The 23,596-nt window shown below is 37.7% G+C and overlaps 1 protein-coding gene across 7 annotated transcripts in view; it reads left to right on the top strand.

Annotated features, from left to right (window-relative positions):
* Window positions 1–23,596, top strand: part of ARB2A (ARB2 cotranscriptional regulator A) — a 207,503-nt gene that overhangs the window by 180,538 nt on the left and 3,369 nt on the right. The gene's annotated exons all lie outside the window — the stretch shown is intronic.

The raw sequence follows: 23,596 nt of genomic DNA, 5'->3' as shown, positions 1-23,596 counted from the left end.
CTGATGAAAAGCCTTATGTAGCTATGTTCTACAATTTTTCAGCTTACAAACTATGCTGTGTCCCTTTTTAGATTTCTTCTTCTATCTTGTCGTTAAATAAATAGTTTTAGCAATAGACTTGCATTATAAAAAAAAAATCATTACAGGTTTCTACATTTATTGTAACTGACCTTGAAGCTTTAGGATGTGTTGATTCAAAACCCAAATAAATAGCCAGGTCTGTTTGGTGACACATGCCTTTTCATTTAAGCCATGGATGGAGAATTAGATGCACTGATAGCGGCTGATAGATATCAAGGAACCCAGAGTTCACACTTCATTAAAATGCAGGTTAAATTCTTTAAAGATAGCCATTCAGGTATCTTGTGTAATCTTCTATCAGGATTGTATCTCCATTTCAGTTTGTAAGGCACTACCTGTTTGGAATAGGATAAAGACCCATTGTTATTGTCAGACCTGTTTCAAGCTAAATATTCTTCTAGTCCTTTGTGGCTGCCATTTTTTATCAGGCATTCAGAACAGCTTTCCTTTGCTGATCTGCCATTTTCGGACATATCACTGTTTCACTTGTATGATTTCTGGTGAGACAAGCTCAGACCTGGCTGCTTTTCTCTCAATAACAGAGAAAAGAAATGTCTCTGGTGCCTACTCTGCAGAGAAAGTTCATTCATGTGTAAATTATCAGTTGGCCTTTATTTGCTTGGCCTGTGGAGAGTACACATGCAGATAAAAGGCTCTGTGGGTCAGGGTTTAGTACATGCAGGTTTCTCCAGTGGCCACAATGGCACTGTTAGAATTGTTGTCAAAGATTATCAGACAGGCTAGGATGTCTTATCATTATTTACTTGCAGTTTACAGAGTTAAAATAAAATTCTGCAAGCAGGATTCTATTAGAATGTTAGAACAAAATCCACAGCATGACTACTATAAGAAGTACCTTTCTTAATGAGAAATATATAAAGATTCATACAGATCTGTTTAAGAATATCTGTTTGTTAATATCACAATGTTTCTTTACTTTATTATCCGCCTACCATATCACCCTCTACCAATAATAGAAAGCAGTTTCATTGCAGTGTCTTCAAAATTTTTGTCTTCCTTATATGTATAGTTGCTAATGTGACTATTGAATCATGGGGAACTGCCTTAAATATGCTAAGATATTTATTGCACAATTGTATATTCTGCGGCGATGTTTGCACTGGCATAAGAAGTAGGTAGCAGCTGCAGTCTATGTGAGGCTGCAGAAAAGTTGTTTGATCTACAAGATCAGTAGCCTGTTACTTGGTTGCCTTTCATTGAAACATAATCAAGAATCATTAAGGCCTATTAGCAGCTGTGTTGTAAGTACATTTTATAATGCAGTTCTCAGAGCCCCAGTTATCCTTACTAAAGTAAAGTTGTTAAGCTACAACTGTCTCTTAGTTACAGGAGGTTGATCATAAATGAGATAGGATACTAAGCTTTTGAAATGGAAATTCAAGACCCACAGGATTTGATCCATCAGGTCAGCTTCAATTCAGACATTTGGGACCAACCTGCCATTGAATGGCTGGTACCCAAGGTCATAGCTGGAAAGAGCATTATTAACATATCTGCATATATTTGTAATGTTATCATGAAAAGGAAAAAAAAATTATCCAGAATGACCAAATCGTTTCACATTAGTTTTATTTTTTCCTTCCTAATCATTTTCTTGCCCTTCTTACTAGTGATATTTTATATTGGCTGCATTATTAGCATTCACATACTTAACTGTTTTGCTTGCTTTATTTTTAAAGTTGCCCTTTGAAATTATATTAGTGTTGATAGTTTGACATTGATTTCCTTCCCTTGATACTTTGTTATTTGGGCATTTTAAATGCCTAACTAGTTTCTCTAGAAGAAAAATGCCACACTATGTGAGATTGAAAACCTTATTTCTTGAATGTTTCCCGTTCGGCAAAAGGAAGGAGGTGGGTGTGAAACTCACTGAGAAGGAAGATCACTTGGTTCTTCAGAAAGGCCTCAACACAGCCACTGGTGCAGGAAGAGAAAAATCTGCAGAACTAAATATTTATGGTGTCATACTTGCCCTGGCATTTAGAATACATCTTATATGGTATAGTCCAAAATGCAGATGAATGAAAGCACTGAAATCAGTGATTCATGAGAAGTATTGTGACAGATGTGAATAATACCATTATGATTGCTGTTGCAGATTATTTAGATAACTAATCTTGTTTCTGCTTTTTGTAAAATGCTGTACAGTCTTACGTGATTACATAAATATGCCCATAAGCTAACAGAGCAGAAACTATCTCAATGGGGAATGTAAGGAGGGTCACATATGATTATATGGATTTAAGTAGAGTATGTTCCCGGGTACTTGTGTGCAAAATATAGTAGGTGTACATATCTGTGTGGGAGCCACTTCTGTGCAGCAACTTTCCAGACCTTCCCTGAAACATGTAACCTGGTTTATCATGCAAATCTTCATATGAGCTACCCAGAAAAAGCATATAGTACAGTTCTCCTGATACTCCACCACTTCAGAATGCTGTGTCAAAAACTTCCAGGCTCTGGAAAGCTAACATGTCAGAGAGAATGTTTGTAATCTAGCACAGAGACATGTGATTCCCCTACCTGCATTCTGATGTGGTATAATCAAAGGAGGAGTATAATATCCTCCCCGCAAAATATATATATATATAAATTAATTCAGTTAAAAGATTTCCAAATGGTGTGACAAAGGAAATCCATCACACATTCATTGACATCAAACCCATCCATTGGCATAAAAACTCCAGGCACCAGTGTCATCAGGCTGTGCAGTTGTTTAGTCCCTGTCACTCCCTGGTAATTATCAGGGAATCCACAGGTGGTTATTGAACCATCATTTTTTAATCAGTGGAAATTATTCATCTCTTTTCACACACAATGAAAGCTCAACTATGATATTACAATGTTTGGCACCACTATAAAAAAATTTGCCTTGCTGAATTGGACAAAGTTCTAGTTTTGAATTCTGCTTCCAATAGTAGAAAGGTAACAAATAGGACGTGAGAGTGATAGCCCTGTTTTATTCCTTTTTTGTGATTCCTTTTTCTGAACATCGAGGACCCACTTAGCCCTCTTAACTAATAACAGTTGATAGATTTATCTTTCATGAATTTGTCTAATCCTTTTCATAGCCATCTAAGTGAGGGCCATTTCCCCAATGTGCAGTGAATTCCATTACTTTTATATATTGTGTAAAGAAATATCTATTTCAGTCTACTACAGCCCATCCGTTTTATTGGATAGCCCAAGATTCAGTACTATATTGTGAAATAGAGATAATCTAGTCACTTACTCCACGTTGTTCATAAAGTTATTGATTTCTGTAGTGTTCCCCTTAGACATCTTCTCCACCCCCAACACAAACTAAACTGGACTTGCCTGTGGCTGCAATGTAAGCTTACATATTGGCATTATATTTACAGTTTTCTTTTCAATTCTTTTGTAAATGTTTTCTCTTCCTGGACAAATGATTTCCAGTAAGTCTTTTCACTTCAAGATCTTTATCTAGTTGGCTGCAGCCAAGTTAGAGCCATGCACGATACAGATGTTTATTATGAATAAAATGCCTTCAGTGCCATAGTGTGCTTTCAAATGGGAGTGTAACATCACAAACACATATTTTGCAACAGGTTTTTTAAAAAACAACCTGTTAAATTTTCCATGAAAAATGTTCTGGGGGAGGGGATGACTTCATGTGAACTGTAGCAAATTTACACGCAATAAATAAATTAAATCAATAAATAAAGTTCCACAATAAATACCTGTCTGGAACTACTACATTGGGCAAAGAAAGTGGAACCAAGGGTCTTTGGAAGAAAAACTAAACTTGGCAGAAGTCCTCCCAAGTACATTAGAGGAGCAGAGGGAAAGGAAAAGCATGCAAACCCAAAGCTTCATTCAGCTCACAGAGTCTTGTCCACTTAGTGCTAAACCATGGTTTAGTGTTGCATGTAAACTGGGCTACTGTTCTTCTGGCTCACTTCCAGCATCTAGTGAATGTAAATAAACATTTGTTATTGGTTTTTATATTTATATTTTTGCCTTTTCTTATAGTGAATTTGTGGTTTTTGTTTCCCAGTTTGTGCTCTTTTTCAATTTCCTCATGTGAACACAATTTAAAAATAATTCCTCTTGCCTTTCATAACTTCCTTAATTTGCATTTTGTCTATGAGCATTCTTTGGCGCTTTTGAGTCTTTTCTGATGAGTCCTATAGATTGCTATTGAATCTATATCATAGTCGTTTTATATAAACTACAAGCTTCATAATGATATTTCAACCTTCAGTACCTTCATTTTTGAGAAACTTCCCCTCCTGAATATTGATGAAGGAATATATTCCGCTCATATATGTATGATTGTGAAAGCACATTTGCACCTGATCTTGTGTACCGCTTAGGTTTAAATCAAGAATCACTTCTGCTCTTGGTGGTCCTTATTACCAAAATGTCATAAAACATCATTTATTATATCCAGAAATAACATATGAATTTACAATTTATGCACTCATTTTTTAAACAGTTGAAGCCACTCATTAGTATTGCTTTTTCTACTTCAACTACCTCCTTGGTTTATTTTTTACACTTCAAAATTAACATCATGTTTTGGTGAGGGAGATTCTTACTTTAACCATAAGATTCTGCCAATAGAAGTTTGGAAAGAATTCCCGCCCCCCTTCAGATTTCTAACTTAATGGACTCTATACCTTCTTAGGATTTTAGAGGAACACTACCTTCAATAAACTTTCTCTATCCTTGTGTAGGTTTTAGATTTACTTTACTGCCAATACCCGATTAACAGTAGTCATGATGGACAGATATGAAAACAATAGAAAACAATGGAAACGATTTGTTAAATAGAAATACAGCTTGATTTAATTGAATTTATAGAAGGCTGTTGAAATCCATAGCTGTGTATCCATTAACACTGAAGTAGGCATTGTCACACTTTTTGAACTGTGACAAGCATCCAAGAACCATGAAACTAGTTCTATGAGCCCAGAGAAACATTAGATTTCTGTTCCTTGAACAGCATTTTCTCATGTTTTCTGGCAAACCGCTTTTGAAACTGAGGGAAAAATCAAAAGCAGCTTGTGATAGGATATGAAGGGGGTGTCAGGTGTCAAAGGAAAAAAAACTTTACAATTTTATTCAGCTATCGCAAGCCCCTCACAAAACGCTATCCCAAGTAGCTGTTTAGATCCAAACATCTTTGAATTTGAAAAACAGATAAGTCATGAGCTATTTCATTTTAATAATATCAACCTGTTTGTACTGTAACAAAATGGTATTTGGCAGCTATCTATGAATACAAATATGTTTCATATCTATTATTATAGTACCTAATACACAAATATACCACTTTTCAGCATATTAACAACGCTTTGTGGCAATTTTCCTGAAAATATAGTTTATACATCTGTGAAGAGATGTACATGAAATAATTATATGACAAAATAAAAATGCCATAGGTAACAAGCAGATTTGTTTATGAGTATAATAATCTTATTTACCATAATAACTAAACTCAAATATAAGTTATTTATAGGCCACATTTTCTGTTTTACTGCTCTAAAGAAGCACTTTTGACTCCTGAAACCAGTAGCATGAAAATTACAGCCCTGTTATATTGCAGGTGTACTATGTACTCTAAAAAGAAATAGACTGTATAAACCTTATAGTACAGGTGAAACTCGAAAAATTGTGAATATTGTGAAAAGGTGCAGTAGCTATTCAATCCATAACACCTGCAATGGGTTCCTGAGCCTTTAAATGGTCTCTCAGTCTGGTTCAGTAGGAAGCACAATCATTGGGAAGGCTGCTGACCTGACAGTTGTGCAGAAAGCCATCATTGAGACCCTCCATAAGGAGGGAAAGCCTCAAAAGGTAATTGCAGAAGAAGCTGGATGTTCCCAAAGTGCTGTATCGAAGCACATTAATGGAAAGTTATGTGGAAGGGAAAAGTGTGGAAGAAAAAGGTGCACAAGCAGCAGGGATGACCACAGCCTGGAGAGGATTGTCAGGAAAAGACCATTCAAACGTGTTGGGGACTTTCACAAGGAGTGGACTGAGGCTGGAGGTAGTGCATCAAGAGCCACCACACACAGACGGATCCTGGAGATGGGCTTCAAATGTCGTATTCCTCTTGTCAAGCTGCTCCTGAACAAGAAACAACATCAGAAGCGTCTTACCTGGGCTAAAGAAAAAAAGAACTGGTCTGTTTCTCTGTGGTCCCAGTCCTCTTTTCTGATGAGAGCAACTTTTGCATCTCATTTGGAAACCAAGGACCCAGAGTCTGGAGGAAGAATGGGGAGACACACATTGCCAGATGCTTGAAGTCCAGTGTGAAGTTTCCACAGTTTGTGTTTATTTGTGGAGCCATGTCATCAGCTGGTGTTGGTCCACTGTGCTTCATTAAGTCCAGGGTCAATGCAGCCGTCTACCAGGAGATTTTGGAGCACTTCATGCTTCCTTCCGCAGACGAGCTTTATGGAGATGCTGACTTCATTTTCCAGCAGGACTTGGCACCTGCCCAGACTGCCAAAAGTACCAAAACCTGGTTCAATGCCCATGGGATTACTGTGCTTGATTGGCCAGCAAACTCGCCTGACCTGAACCCCATAGAGAATCTATGGAGCATTGCCAAGAGAAAGATGGGAGACATGAGACTGAGCAATGCAGAAGAGCTGAAGGCTGCTATTGAAGCATCTTGGTCTTCCATAACACCTCAGCAGTATCACAGGCTGATAGAAGAAGAAGAAGAAGAAGAAGAAGAAGAGGAGGAGGAGGAGGAGGAGTTTGGATTTGATATCCCGCTTTATCACTACCCGAAGGAGTCTCAAATCGGCTAACATTCTCCTTTCCCTTCCTCCCCCACAACAAACACTCTGTGAGGTGAGTGGGGCTGAGAGACTTCAAAGAAGTGTGACTGGCCCAAGGTCACCTAGCAGCTGCATGTGGAGGAGTGGAGACACGAACCTGGTTCCCCAGATTACAAGTCCGCGTTGAGGTAGTAATTGATGCAAAAGGGGCCCAAACCAAGTATTGAGTACATATGCATGCTTCTACTTCTCAGAAGTCCAATATTGCTCTATTTGCAATCCTTGTTTTGCTGATTTCATTTAATATTTTAATTTTCTGGGATTGTTAATTTGGGGTTTTCATCAGCTGTACGCCATAATCATCACAATTATAACAAATAAAGGCTTGACATATCTCGCTTTGCATGTCATGAGTCTATCTCATATATTAGTTTCACCTTTTAAGTTGAATTACTGAAATAAATGAACTTTTCCATGATATTCTAATTTTCCGAGTTTCACCTGTAATTGCTGCCACTGAAGAGCATTCTTACAATTTACAAACAGCATAAGCCATAGAATAAAACTTTCATAAATAACATTTTTTAAAAACACCTATTTGATCCTCTTATGCTATTTCTGATATTTGTGAATACTGTTAATACAGGTTATAAAGTAGCAGAGAAATCAAATATATATTCTAGCCAGTGTAAATTGTACAGTCACTACTGCAAGCTAATTTAATTGTTTCATCTGAAACACACTGAACTTTGAGGTGATTTCAGTATCTTCTATTTAAACATTTCCTTGAACTTTTTTTTTTAGAATTAAAAGACTCCCTTTATATTTAAGATTCGTAAGACTTCAGCCCTCCTGAACCTATATGAGTTTTCTCTTGCTTTTCCAGAGGGATGATTCTTGAATAGTTTGAATGATCACACATCTACCCAGGACCAGTGTTGGCACCTGACACCCTTGGACAGCTGCCAGGGCCCAAGCACGCCTTTAAGCCCCACTATTAACATCTGCCCTAGATCCCCTTTCCTTTGCAATTTGAATTTCCCACAATGCCCCTGAAGTAGTAGCGTTCTGGGGCATTAAGAGAAATTGTAATGATGCTGCTTTGATTGCTCCAGCCATGTAAGCTGCCATGACCCACCAACAGAAAAGGGAGCTCTCCAGATTGCCCAAGGCACCCCAAACCCTGGACTGTCTCTGGGAATAAAATGTGCAATGCACCAACTTCCAGGTAGTTTCAACCATTGCAATGATACCAGTTTCACTAAAGATCTAGTCTGTCTGAAATACAGACTGCAACGCTACAATTTTACCATCATGGTGATCAAAATTACCCTTTTCAATGCATATTATTTAGAAACATGCATCAGGGTTTACTGGGAGGATGTAGGTTTACAGAGGTAGTTGGTGCCTATTTTGAAACATGTTGATATATGGCACATGTATGACTTGTGAGTTCAAATAATGATCCACATTAAGAAAAAGTCTAATTTTCAGAGTGTCTTTATTAAATGTAGGCTGAGTAACAACTAAACCAGAACATATGGCATATCCTATTTTTAATGTTCAGTTATCAAACACTCAGTGGACTACCAAAAATAGTCACTATCATATCACTAAGAGTTATCAGTGCAAAGCATCTTAGTCATTTTGGCAACAGCAGCAAAAAATCCCTAATGTAGAATGCTTTCCAAAGATAAATGGGAACTCTTTGATCCTGCTATTAGGCGTAGGGTTGTTTCAGACATTTGAAAATGTTAATTAGAAAACCAAATGCTCCTAATTTAGCACATTATTGTTATAATGTTTAAAATTATACTATTGCATGTTTACATTATAGATCCATCTTTATTGGCTCTATGCTGTGCTTCCCTTCTTTTTCTTCTGTTGAAATGTCAGTTTTTGCATTAACTTATACAGTCCTTTACAAACACTAAACTTCAATTTGCTAATGCTGCTGGTTTAGACTACTACTATTGGCTTCAGTTAAATCTGCCACTTTTGCATCCAGCACTTTCTAGATGGTTTGCATCTTTCTGCAGAAGGTTTATCCTTTAAATTAGCATGGCATTTCACTGCACCACCCCATTTTTAAAAACAGTATTATACAGGCAACATCCAATTTGTTGTGTATCAATAACCCTCTATAAAGGCATGATCTAGACATCTTATATGGTTGGTTTTTTCAAAAATTAAAAGCTTTTCACAAACTCTGTATTTAAAAATAAGTAGGTGTGCAACCGCTGGAAAGTTTCATATAAGGGAATGTGGCCACTGGGCTAAAAAGGATTCTTCAATTCTGTTATACTGAACATTGAACAAGATAGGTGAACATCAGGAACTTTTTTTTTTTTGAGCAAGGGCCTCAGATCAAAGTTAATACTTGGACTCTGCCTCCTGTAGAAAACACTGGCCGTCCCAGTCTACAGTGAATTATTCTACCATTTATCTGCTGGGACTCAGCACCTGCCAAAGGAAAGGGCCATACTAACAAAGGTGCCATATTTCCTTTATAATATCAGTGATTGATACTGACTGAAATTTAAACTATGTTTCGCATTTGGCGCCTCCAGACATTATTCTGTTTCCATGGCAGCATGTTCCTCAGACTAAGTCTGTCTCTAAAACATAACACAAAAACTTATTTATACAAAATGTCTAGGACTTGTTAAACAGAGCAACAACAAAACCCCATGGGCCAACAATTATTAGGCATAGAGGCAGTAGAGGTAGAACTATATGCTAAACAGAACTATTTCTCCCTGATGCTACTTGTTTTTAGAACTACTTTTCCTTGGTGTTTGTTCATTGGTGTTTTGGCATTGTAACTTACATATTTTATAGATGATGACATAGAATTGCTGTTCACCAATTCTTAGCTGATAACTTTTCCATTACAACATCTTGATTTTTATTGTAAACAAAACCTGGGACTTGTAATTATAGGTATGGTTTCGATATGATAAGTTGTAAAAACGTTTAAACATCTCTGCACAACAAGGAGACTTACTTTTGAGAATTAACACACACATATGTTATATGCCCCTTGTTATTCCACTTCACCTGAAAGGAATAGGATTAGTCTTTCTTTAGATTCTAGTAACAACTATCACAAGCAGATACAAAAAAACAGACAAATGTTGCCCAATTGTCTTGCAGTGTGACATACTCACCAGCAGATTTTAAGATGTTGTTTGGTTTCAAACAACACAGCTCAAGTAGGATAACTCAGTGGTTTTCTGTATGATGGAGATCACAGCACATTATTTTGAAATAATTAATGTTATTCTGTAATATCTGTCTTTCTTCCCAAATCTCATGCGTGGAATTTTTGCTTCTGCTGAAAGTAGAAAAGAGACCCCCCCACAGGTGGCTGTCATTCTAGGGCCATTCCTTTAATGCTAATGGGACTGTTGTGATGCCAGTGTATTATGGACTCCACCCTAAGGACTTTATCAGGAGTCTCTGGATTATTTTCTTTCTATATACTCTCATCTGAAGACTCAAGATGCCAGAAAATGGGTAACTTCATTAAGTACATCTAGTTTCATTCACCTTGTAGACTTTTCATCAAAGCTCTTAACGAAACCCACAGCTGCTAGTATGCAATTAAAATATTAGTTTCTTTTGACTGATAAAGAATGTTTCATTTAGAACACAATTTAAACACATTATTTGATTCAAGAGTTGCAAACAGATTGTGTACAACAATGCCATCAGAACAAAACATCCTTTCACCAAGTACAGCTTCAGTTAAATAATTCTCATTTTAAAACTGTGATTAATGAATGGATTGATTACTAATTAATACAATGAATGCTTTCAGCCGCATGTGCTAATTTCCATGTTAGCCCTGTTTGACAAAACTCATATCTGAAAGACTTTTTGAGTTTACTTTGAACTACAAGCATTAGGCCACTGTGAACCATTTTTGTATGTTTTAAGTTAGAAAAAATAAGGGTGGACTGTGATGCATGTGAAATAAAATAACACACTTATAGCTTGAATATATATATTATTCATTTCCAGTCTGACATTCAGCTGTGGAATTGCAGTATTGAAAGCATTTTCTCCAATATGCTTTTACAGTACATTTTTTGCACATCTAATGTAAACTACTGATTCATTTGCAGAGCTGCAGCTTTTATCTAGCTTTTTCTCTTTCTTTGACTCATTGGATTATAATAGGCACAGAGTTGTATTGATTACTATAACTTGCATGGGAAAATCTTTCTGCTTCAGATTGGCTATAAATTATAAATAATGTATCTCAAAAGGCTGTGTGTTAAAAGAAGCAATGTTCTTCTGAGACACTCTCATGTAAAGCTCTTAAGGCAGAGGTTATTAACTTTATGATTGCACTATTGGTGTACTTGACCCGTAGCAATGATCACTATCCATAAAATCGTAGACTAGATAACCATTGTCTGCCTTTTCCAGCAATGTTCATTAGCAGAGACCACCAAAGATCACTCTAATAAGCAGAGGGTCAATATTCACTGCATCAGTATAAATTTGTTTGGTGCAACAATGAAGTTATCCTCCCTTCCACTCCAGCTAAAAAAGCAGTACTGTGTAATTGGGGTGTATAGATTTTGTACATATTGGCTGCTTCTGGACATAATGCTAAACTATTGTTTAGTGCAGAGATGGGGAACTGTATTTGGCTTGTGGTTTAGAGCCAGATGTGTGGGACTGCCTATCTGCCAATCATCTGATGTCAGGTGATTCAACATCAAAGGAAGAAGTGGGAGTGCACTCCCAATTCTTCATATCTTCCTTTGCAGCCCCAGCTTGAATTCAATAAAACATAGTTAATATTAAGCAGAGTTTGAAGTTTGCTAAGCAGCTGCTAATTAAAAATGGAAGTGAAAACTTCAGATCTCCTCGCAGCCACTCCAGAGCGGAGAAGGGAGCACATGAGTTCAAGGCTCGTGAACATAATGCTAAATTGTATTTTAGTATTTAACATCCCTTTAAGTTGAAACACATTTGCCATTTTAATGCTCATTCATCCAGTTTATGGTTTTACCACTCTGAACAATTTGGTGTCACAACAGACTTGGCCCCCTCACTGCTCACCTGTAACTGCAGTTAATGTATGAACAAATTTAAAAGCACTGGTCCAGTGCAGGATCTTGGGAACCCCACTGTTACATCCTTTCATTGTGACAACTGTCCATTTCCTACTCTCTTGGGTTCTTCAAATAGTTACTGATCCATTAGAGCAGTGTTCCCCAACCTAGGGCCTCCAGCTGTTTTTGGACTACAATTCCCATCATCCTTGACCACTGGTCTTGCTAGCGAGGGACGATGGGAGTTGTAGTCCAAAAACAGCTGGAGGCCAAGGTTGGGGAACACTGCATTAGAGGACCTGCCTTCTTATCCCATGACCACTAACTTACTCCCCTTTTGGTTTTTGCCAAAATGATCCATGTTCCACAACTTACTTTCTACTCAAATTGTTTTGGTCTTAAAACTGAAATATATGCCTTCCTGGTATTTTGCAGTGAAGTAAGGGAAATTCCTGTAGCCTCATAGTTTTGACTATTTAATGCACGTTACGTGGAAAACCTAGATCAATATTTGCTGTGCAATAAAAACTTAAGGATAATATATTTGCTTGGACTGCTGAGACATAGTCAAAAAGAAAATAATTTAAGTTTAAATTTCTCTTATGAAATTCAGATGAATGTATTGTTTGTTAGGGTTACTAAATTTTCCACAATAGCACAACATAAAAGGTCATTCAAATAAATGTGGATTATACATTATCTGTGATTTTGGTATACCTGTGGGGTCAGGATCAGCCCAAGATATTTTGCTGCCTGAGTTGACGGAGAAGGTACCACCCTCACCCACCTCAATTTTGTGTACAGAAACTGACCAGATTAATCTGCTAGTTTTACATCTACACTGGCAATGGGACACAGCATCTGAGGGCAGCAAGCTAGCTGGGAGGGCACAGAGCCAGCCAAATGGCACATACAGCTCTGTCTTGCTACTGCCTGGCTCCCAGCATTTGCTTCCTGAGGCAGCTGTTTCACTCTCCCTCTACCATTCACACAATTTTCTGCTCGGTATTTTTGGCTGGTGTTTCCTTGCTGCTGTTAGTGGTAGAAACATACATGGCAATTACGTGGATTATGGGAGTTGCAAAATGGGGTTACTGCTATTTGTGTGGAAATGAAAGGAGGGAAAGCCAAACAGAGGAGAATCCCCTGTAAAAAGCATGTTACCTGGTATTTTTAAAAGATCCAGTGCTTCAAGGGACAAGATGACCATGGCTACTCTTGTCTCTACTTCCCCCAGGCCTGTCATCCATCCATCCGTAAATGTGGCAAGAAATAGAAGCTACATCCATCTCATGTTTAGCTTCATTGTAGAATTTTAAGGCACAGGTTGAATCTGATAACCATGTGGGAAAACAAATCAAAGTGACATGGGATTAACACAATATTTTGCCTTGTAATGGTGTGCATGCCATGAAAAAGAAGAGTAGGCAAAAGAGGAGTAGAAAAATTGGTATAAAACTGTGTAAAAGCACTACAGAAATTGAGGTTTTGATGTTGATCTAGAATTAGCCTAGATGTGAACATACCCATAACATTCTCCCACACACATCTCGATTATGTAGGGCTGCAGACTTGCCCTTTTTAACTGCAAAAAACAATATATTCCCTGAGTAGCCTTGTTATTCACAATGGCATTATTTTCAATGAAAATTCTCCTCTTAAATTTCAATCCTTGCTTGGAATAAAAGAGGTGCATTTTCTTTTCAAATGTATGTATTTATATGGTTTCTCGGGTCTGTCCTTGATCTGTCAATTACTTATGACCTTAGTATTAATCATTGCATTTATCTTTAAATGAATTCCCCTTTGACGCTACAGCACAATGTATGATTCCATGGCATCATCTTTTCTAATGTCCCTTTTATACATCATGCTGTTTGTCCTGTCCCCACCCCAACCCCTGTCCCAACCCCTGCTGTGTGCATGTCTCAAGGAATTGTTGGTTAATGCTCAGGTGGTTGTTTTGGCTGTTTCTCTGGTGCTTTGCATAATTTCATTTGATTAGTGGACTTTGCAAATAAGATATTATCTTGTTTAAATGTACCTAACATGAACTTGGGACACCAGTTGTCGTTTAATTCAATTCTAAGAATAAATGATCCATGTGGATTTATTAAGCTATAAGATGCTTACAGAAAATAAATACTGTGTTTGAAAACAGAACAGCTTTAAAACCAGCTGCTGCAATGAGGCTTGACAGATTCACAATACTTTCAATTCACAATACTCTGTGCTTTTAACATTCACATAGAAAGGAGAAGTGTGTCAGATGCCTGTTCTCCTATTAGAGTACTGCAGTGGTAAGAAAACAACACCAGTAGGTGCAGATATTCTCCCTTGTTAAGCAATGAACAGTAAAATATGTCTACTCAGAAGTAAGCCTAATAAGATCAGTGGGCCCGAGTGCCAGGTAAATTCTTGATTCACATTGACAGCCTCAACACAAGCAGAGAGCACTGTTACGTTAAAGCTCAAAAAAAGCACCAATTGTATGGACTGGTGCCTTGATATGAAGGCTGTCCTTATGCCTCCTTTATTTGCATAATCATGGCAGCCCTTTTGGATGCACCACAATCACATATCATAGCAGCTGTGTGGACAGCCTTCATGTGAAGACTCTGGTTCATGCAATGGTATACTCACTGCATGAGTCTGACAGCAGCCCACATGATGTTTGCTTTCAAGTGTGCTACTGACCAGACCTAAGCCATACGTATCCTATTAGGTGAAGAGGCCCACTGCATGCTCACGGTATCTTTGCATATGTGTTCAGCAGTCTGTGTGGAGTCTTTATGAAGGAGTGGATTTGTTTTAGAATAATTCCATCTTTTTATTTTACACAAAACAAGTTTTACTGGACTGAGTCATTAGTTCAGACGTGCTCTATGCAGCTGTATGTTATGTCTGCCTTACTACCTGTTATTATCAGACTGAAGATCGTTTTAGAGCTACATGAGGGCAAATGCCTGCTTTACACTACAGCAATGAACCTCAGATCCCTGTTATGTGTGACCATATCATGCATGTGTTAGTGAACACACATTTTTGACATATTAAACATTTAATGTGTAAGTGGACATTTTAATAGAACTGCTAACCGTATGGTAACACTTAACAATATGTAGAGGACTAATCTGTATCCTCTAGCCTTATCATAGGCCTAGTATTACCAGGCTCCCTGAATTTTCAAACAACTGTTGGAATGTAGTGGCACTGAACAACAGGAATAAAGGCAACAGCCAGCTTGCTATGTGAATCAAAATGCTTCAGTGGACGTTTAAAATTGCTGTTCTATGAAACCTACAACATATCCCCTAACATGCAAGGTATGCATAGGCTATTTGCAGTATACTTCTAAATTATGTCTAATGTGACCCTAAGACTACGGAGAAAGAGAAAAATACAAAAGGGTTTACTAAAAGCAAAAATTCTAATTGGAAAGAAATCAGCAGTAGAATATCCCTGTGACCATTCTTAGGCTGAAGTTTATTCAGTATTTTTATTAGTAATAGAAAGAGAAGTAGGGGTGTTTTGATTAAATTTGCAGCTGATACTGAGCGAGGAGGCAGTGTCAATACAAGGAAGGATCAGGAAATTATGCAGACTGAAATAGATGATCTCATGAACTGGTGTAATAATAAAAATACAAGAAAATTCAATATGTGTAAGGTCATGCATTTGGGACTGTGGGCTCATCAAGTAGGAACAACTGGGGAAGAAAGAGATTTCAAGATACTGGGTGGTCACAAGGTGAAAGTGAACTACCAATGTGATGCTGATGCAAAGAGGAAAAAGTAAATTCTACAAGCTTATAAGGCAAAGTCTGTTCTTGGATTTATTAGGGTAGGAAACTTTTGTAGGAACAAAAGAATTATTGGTACCCTCGTACTAGGTGCTGATAAGGCCACATCTGGAAAAATGCTTCATGTTGGTTACCCATTTAAATAAAAAATGTTCAAAATGGAATCCATGCAAAAAGCAATCAGGTTGGTTAAGTAAAATGTATTTTCTGAGTAGATGTTTCAAAGGTTTTGCCCCTTTAGCTTATAAAAAGGAGACTGGGAAGTGATATGACAGCACTATACAAATTTTGCTAGAGGAAGTAGTACAGAAAGGGAGATGAATTTAGGCTTTAAAAACCAGGCATATAACATCACTGGCTACATATTTGAAATAAGCTTTTGTAAAAATTACAGGTCTCAACCCATGAAATAGTGTAGAACATAATTTCACTTGGATTCATGATAGGGCCACCGCACTTCATATGGCAGCCATGCCTTTAGTGTAACCACTGAATTTCCTCGTGTTTAAAGAGGGCTTGAAAAATATATTTTTTAAGGTTTCAGAAAATAACAAAGATAGGAAACCCAAGATCCAGCATACCTGTCTGCAGATTATCTATACCACATATCATATTAATTGTCTAGCAGGTAATATTCTGAGAATCTCCTATTCCCTTTCTTGTAAAGCTATGGTGAAGATTCACGTCACCAGTAAATGCACAAGTTGATTTCTGTGCCAACACCTGAAATCAGACATTTTCTGCAAGAAGCCAACAATGTTGTTGGACTACAACTCCCATCATCCATTAACACTGGTCATGCTGGCAGGGGCTTATAGCAATTGTAATCCAACAACATCCAGAGAGATGTCCCTGTCAGTTGTTGTTGTTATTGTTGTTGTTCCTAGTCCAATGCATCCAACTGAACTGAATTTACCGGTAGTTGGATTGGCATTACCTGAAATAATTGAAAATTTAAAGCATCATCAGGTCCTTGGAGTAATGTTTTGACATTACCACTGTAGCAAATAACGAAAATGAAGTGTATCAACCTAGGTATGTTATCTGCAGATGAAGATTTGTATTGAAATCTTCTTTTCTGCACAGCAGAACAAGCTTTTGTTTTACATAGCTTGTATACTCCACAACAGGGGCTCATTGTCCTACAGAAACTTGTAAACTCTGCGGAAGGAGCACTTTGTCTTGCACAGTAGGCAAACACCTACTCAGGCAATCTCCAGGTGTAAATTATAGCAGCTCTAATCTCAGTGCCCTATACCAAAAGAGACTGTAATACTCAGAAGAGGAGTTTGAGGAGTTTCTGGGAGCAGCAGCAGCAACAAAATAATTTAAATTGAATTTCTGCCCCTGTCATGAAAAAGGCCAGAAATGTTTAATAGTAGTAGTAGTAGTAGTAGTAGTAGTAATAATAATAATAATAATAATAATAATAATAATAATAATAATAATAATAATAATATAAAGTGCAGCTGTTTATTATTTTGCACATTCACTAGTGATAGCAGTTTTCTGGAAATATAAAACTCAATCATACTTAGCTTTCTTCCTGCTTAAGGTTAGAATCTAGTACACACTTCTTGTAGAGTAAGCCCCACTGAAATCTAAATAAACATGCAAAGAATTGCACTGTAGATGTCTAACATCTCAGTATTTCCCCCCCACTCCTATTAATGCTTATTTTGCTTTCCATTTTGTAGATATTTTCCTAATTTAACATTAACACATTTATTTACTATTCCAGGTTGTTAATGATGTTTTTAAAACATGAGCCTAATACTTTTAAAACATGAGCCTAATACTTTTAAAACATGAGCCTAATACTTTGCCCAATCCCACTGAAGTTAATTGCATATTTTCAACTTCAGAATAGTCATGATTTTACTCTGGAATCCTGGGCCTAAACATGAACTCTAGCTTGTCTGCCTATGTCATTGATATAATCTCATAAATTGTTCTACAGACAATGGCCAGTTTAGGAGCGTCCAAATGATGCACAATCAAACTGGGAAGTAGCCCCAAACGTCATAGAGATTTCACGAAAAGGGGAAAACAGAATGGGGCAGAGTGGAGCGGATTGTATTGTATTAAAACTACCCTATTCAGTCACACAGTAAATCTAAGATAAGCACTTGGTGATATGATTAATTCCCAGTTGTTGAGAGAATATTTGTAAGATGTTACAGTTGGCCCAATACACCTGCAGAGCCATTTTAATCATCATCATCATCATCTGATTCACCTCCCCAAAGAAGCATAGGCAAGTAATGCTTAGAAATACTTCTGTGTGTACATCATTTTCTGAATTATTCCCTTCACATGCAAAAGGATGCTAAAATCTAACACTTTCAGTATTCAGGATGGCATGCACTGTCCTGCTGGACACACCATGCAAGAGAGTAAGCATCCCATGTGATTTATTCACCTTCTTTCCCCAGCAGCTTGTACAGTTCTGCCAGACCAAAGCAAGAAGAACCTTGCATGCGTTCTAGTGCTGCATGTGAGGTTCTCTGGATTGGGGTCACTGCATATGACCTTCTAATTCTAGAAATGTTGCTTCTGCCCCTAGTTATCTAGCTCTGCCTGTATACAAATGGGAGGTAATGGAAACTTCTCAACCCACTAGGTTAATAATACTGCAGTTCTTTGTGCATATCTCCAGGAAAACCATTACTGTACTGGACAAACAGAAAATCATCCATGTTACTGCCTAGAAATTTAGTAATTCAGTGTGATATAATTATTGACATGTCTACTTCTATTTATTCCTAAATTTCACATTACCTTGTAGGTATGTGTGGATTTCCGCCTTTTAAGAATACCATTATTATTTTCTCTGAATTGCAATCAAATTTGCCACAAGTGATTTCTTCTTCTTCTTCTTCTTTTAAGTAATACAGTAGTTGCTTCCCACCCACACCAGCGCTCTGGCATCTTCCTGATTCTGCATGAGTTTTCAGAAATAATTGCCAGTAGTTCAGCAAATTCATTAACTAATTCCCTTACGACTCTGTGATGCTTGTCATCCAGACCTGCTGATTTGTATATTATTTTTTTCTAAGTATTCCCACATCTGTGTATTTTTTTTCTAATCCAACAGCTATATTGACAAGGTCTCCATTGTTCATCAGTACTACTTTTCTGTATTTTTAGACTGATATTAAAACTACCTACTATCTTACCCCTTTTAGACAAATTAAATCATTCATTAGTAGATCCACTTTGTGTTTACTATTTTTCACTTAGTATTTTAAAAATTATTGCTTCCTTTGGCTAGCATGGATCCATTTTGCATTACTTCTGCCTTCATCTTTAAATTGCTACATTTTAAATTGCCTCAGATTTTAAAATGGCTGCCTTGCAAATTAATGATTTCCAAAGCAGTTATTTTCTACCCTCATATATTGAAACAGTCCCCTGTGAAACTACATGAGCTCTTCGTGTTCAGTGCTTCTGGTACAATTGAAAAATCTTAAGGGTAGCAAGATTCTAGGTTGTTCTTACCTTCTCCCACTCATTGATTTTAATACACCCTCTCATTACACCATACTTCTCAGATTGCTTAAATCCCATAAGGTTTATTTCTTGAAGTTGTTTTTGTGGTTTTATTCTATTGCATTGCTCAGTGTGGCTGCACTGAATTTGAATAGTTTTTATTCACTTGGTACAAATATTTCATATTTCAGCCTCCAGTTTTGTCCTTCGGCAAAAAACTTATACTAATAGCTGCCTCTCCCAATGATTTCAGTCAGTTCAGCTACGTGGTAATCAATGACTTTGATCATAGACATCTAGCTACATTTTGCCAACCAAGCATTTCATGAAGTTCCTATATAAAAACAATAGGCTAGATAGGAATTAGGAAACCTCAATTAGCTATTGCCTTAGGCTGCAATCCTAACTCCGCTTACTAGGAGTAAGCCTCACTGAGTAAGACTTACTCCTGAGTAGACATGGTTGCGATTGAATTTTTTGTTACCATAATTTTTCATAAGAAAAAAGAATGGAGGGCACTGCCAAAACTAGCCAAAAAAAAAGGAAAGAGAGGTGAGCCTCCAGAGTCCAGCAGGTGCCAGAACAAAGGACTTTTTGTAAATGAAGTTTTTATGAGTTTGTTCCTCAGGGACAGCAGTGCAAGTTCTTCTATATCAAAAGATGCTTTTGAAGCAATTTCATTGTCGAAGCTTCATTGTCCCTAGAAATGTGCTGCTGAAGTCCAGTGTCTTCTTAATTTTACATTAGCTGAAAAGTGGGTAGCCATATACAGGTGCACTGTAATTTGATTTCCTGGTTCCTGATCCCAGAAATAATACGTGCCAAAAGAATACTGCTTTCCTACATTGATTCCCTAACTTATATTAGTATAAAGAAGCAGAGCCATGGGAGGCAGATAAAATGTTGTTCTCGTTCCTCTTCCTTTGTCCCTCTGTGGATATTTTTTTCATGTCCCATACAAAAGTCTGTGTAGAAAATGGATCTGCACTTGTATTCCTATCCAAAGTTTACTATCTGGTTCACTGTGATTTTGATCAATATTTTAACACATTACTTTATTCTCTTTATTGCGAGAATAAATAATATTGTGAGAATATTTCATTTACCATGAAATGACTTATGCCTATTATTTCCTGCTACTACTTGGATACATGTTTTTGCCTCCTGCTCATTTCCATTTGGCAAAATTGTTATATAATGAGAAAATCAGATCAATGGAACATTCCATGGATGGTGGCCATAATGTTTTACTGTGAAATCCTGGAAAGATGTGCTACTCTTTTTTTCCTCTCTCTCTGTCTGATAGTTAACCATGAATATCTAGGAGCAAAATGTGACATCTCAAATGTTATGAAGGGTCAGCATTTATACTTGACAATATGAGAGGACTAAGATTTTAGAGCAATCCTAGTCAAGCAACAGATCATCATAATTGTAGAAACTAAAAAGTCATTGTAGCGATTGTACCACAAGGGAAATTGTTCATCCATCAGTAAGATTGTTACAAGGTAAGAGACAATGAGGAAAGGGAGTTAAAATTGCTTTAGCCCATTGAGTCATCAGTTCCCTCTAGATTTAAAAGCCTGAATTGGTTTTGGAGAGAAGTGGCATAAGAGGATTGCTACGGGAAATCTTAACAAGTTGATCATAGTCTCAGTAACACTAGCAAGTGTAAGTATGATCTCTCCTAAGGAAAAGTGTAGGTTACATATTGAAGGAGAGAGAAAAGGATGGGAGTACAATTAGCACGTGTCTTCTCTCACTTTTTTTTGGTCATGTGTATTTGGAAGATGGCTGTTCACAAAGGAAAACAGATGTGATAAATAGTGAAACATTCCCATCACTCTGCAAGTAATTTATTGTAAATGTAGGCCTATATTTACAAATGAATGTATACTGGCTTATGAGAGAGAGATCAGTGGCAACATAAAGGGATAAATGTTAGTTGTACTATGGATGTGGAAGATGTGGAAAATATTTGTGCAGAGTAGCATCCTACAGTACTAATATGTAAGATTAAAAATTGTGAATGGAGATTATTAACTACCTGTGTGTTCTGCTTAAATGCAATTAGAAGTGGGAAAAATAATGTAATTGTGGCTACCTGTTTAAGAGAGCGTATAAATTGGCCAATTGTCTTTTTGCAATTTTAGTCTATTTGCTAAAACTTACAAGATATGTGTGCCAGATTTATCCACGGGCAGGTGAGATATCTTTGAAAAAGTGCTATCTATCTTTTTCTTTATGTTACAAGGAATTCTTTGTGCCCTTAAAGTCCCCAGGATGTTTGCTGTGATACAAAGCCCTTTGTTTTAAAGGTGCTTGTATGTGATGGTTAATGCATTTTATAAAAGGCATCTGTGGAAGTGAATATCCTTCTTTGAAGTGACCTGCCTTAAGTGTTAAGAGTGTAGGGGAATATACGTGCAAATTAGATTTGAAAAGCAAACCTCTGCGGTGGGATGTATATGCACTGTAGAAGGATCTTTGTGTAATAGTTGCCTCTGCAAAGGGATCTCTTTAAGGGAGTAGTAAGAATGTTGATTTTGTAGGGAAGTGGCTTTGCAACTGTATGCTAGTATTACTACCATTGGTATGATCCAGCAGGGACTCAGAATATATATTTTTTGTATCACTCCCATCCCAGAGACACCCAACCACCCATCAGGAAAGCTCTCCTTCAGGGTAGGCCAGGGCCATCATGTCCTTTATTGTTGTAACTCCCAGATTGTGATACTCTCACAAAACTGTTGCTAGGCAACAAATGTGGTTACCAGGTCTCCGCGAATAGCTGAAGGGGAAAGCAAAGTGTTGCACCATTGTAGAGTAACCATAGCAATGACCTACTATTACAGAGTGGAGAATTATCATTAACAATGTTAAAGTATCATACAGGAGCCTGGGATCTGGAGGCTTCCCAGCAGCATCTCTGCATAATTGTGTTATATAGGAAGGGCTCTGAACTCTTTCAGGGCATCTGGTTGCTGGGTATTGGGGGGGATTATTAGATGCCGTTACTGTTTGGTTTATGAAAGAAACATGCAGGGGAGTGAAAGGTTTTGGGACTCCTTAGCCAATCAGTGTGAGAGAGGAAAAGCATATGTCAAGAACAATGATCCCAGATCCATCTCACTTTTCCAGAATACAGATTTATGGTGCTACTATATATATATATCATAATAGATTTAATCTGTGTTTTTGCAGGTGTGGGAGACTATCACCATAACCGCATACATTTGGTTTATTAAAAGAGAGGCTTTATCTAAGTGGATATGGGTGTTTTAAGCACAAAAAAGTTGTTTCTCGGTCTGTTCACTTGATTCTTGCTTGTAGAAGAGTGAAATGCCTGGTCATACAGGAAAGTGTACCTAATTAAGCAACTGTCTTTTGGGAACAAGAAACACTGGAGAAAAGAAGTTACGGTACTACTTCTGTTTGAAAGGCACCCCAGCTTTCCTAAAACAAGGTCACATATATTGCTGCCTGAGAGTGCCTTGCTAATCAAGCCACTTAAGTGTTCAGCTTCCCAAGGTTCTGTTCCATCAAAAATTGGGAATATAAACATAATAGGATGATCAGACTGCCAAAGGGCATTACTCCTACATCCTTACTCTTTGCAGACAAGATTTTTGTATGTTCAGCTCGTCAAGGATCTGCATCTGCCAAAATATCTGTTACTATGTAACTGTTTCAGGTATAGGAGAGTCTCTGCCCCTGCCCCTAGTAGATTAGGGTATTAGATTTAGATTCGGGTATTAGATTTGGACCAATGAGACATGTATCCACTAAGTCTCCCACGTTTTCTCTTAAGTTTATTTCAGAACTATTAGCTTTCAGACCTGATTTCCTCTCTATAAAATGTGAATAACCGTGTAGGTTTGTTGTAAGGGCAGTATCTTGAACTTTAAAACAAATGAAAATGAAAATAATTAACCCCATTGGGAATGATCTAAATGGTTGGTGGAGAAAAGAGGCAGACAGGATACTTAGTACTAAACCGGAATCCTACCCCTTCTCAATGAGAGCCCTTTTCCTGTCTTAAGGCTGGTTAACAACTCCTTTCCCCTCCCTGGGGCTTAATTTGAGTCGAGAGTTCAGAAGCTCTTTTCAGTGCCAAGCTGCAGGCCTGGTGAAGCAGGAGAAGGCAGTGCCCCCTAGCATGTGCAGAATGCTTCTCTCGCACTTGTGAGTTGCCACAATCAGCCTTGGCACGGGCAGCCAGGATGAGAGGGCAGGCCTTGCGGGCTGCCAGGCTTCAGCAAACCCCTCTCCCGTGCCCTGATGGAGAGCCTAACCTTTCACAGCCCCAGGCCTGGCTGCGCACTTACGCAGAACAAGCAAGGCCCCCTTGGTGCCAGGGCCATGCACCA

The sequence above is a fragment of the Podarcis filfolensis genome, assembly GCF_964270895.1.
Source record: "Podarcis filfolensis genome assembly, chromosome: 11".
NCBI classification, from domain to species: domain Eukaryota; kingdom Metazoa; phylum Chordata; class Lepidosauria; order Squamata; family Lacertidae; genus Podarcis; species Podarcis filfolensis.
This window is presented reverse-complemented; position numbering and strand designations above follow the sequence as displayed.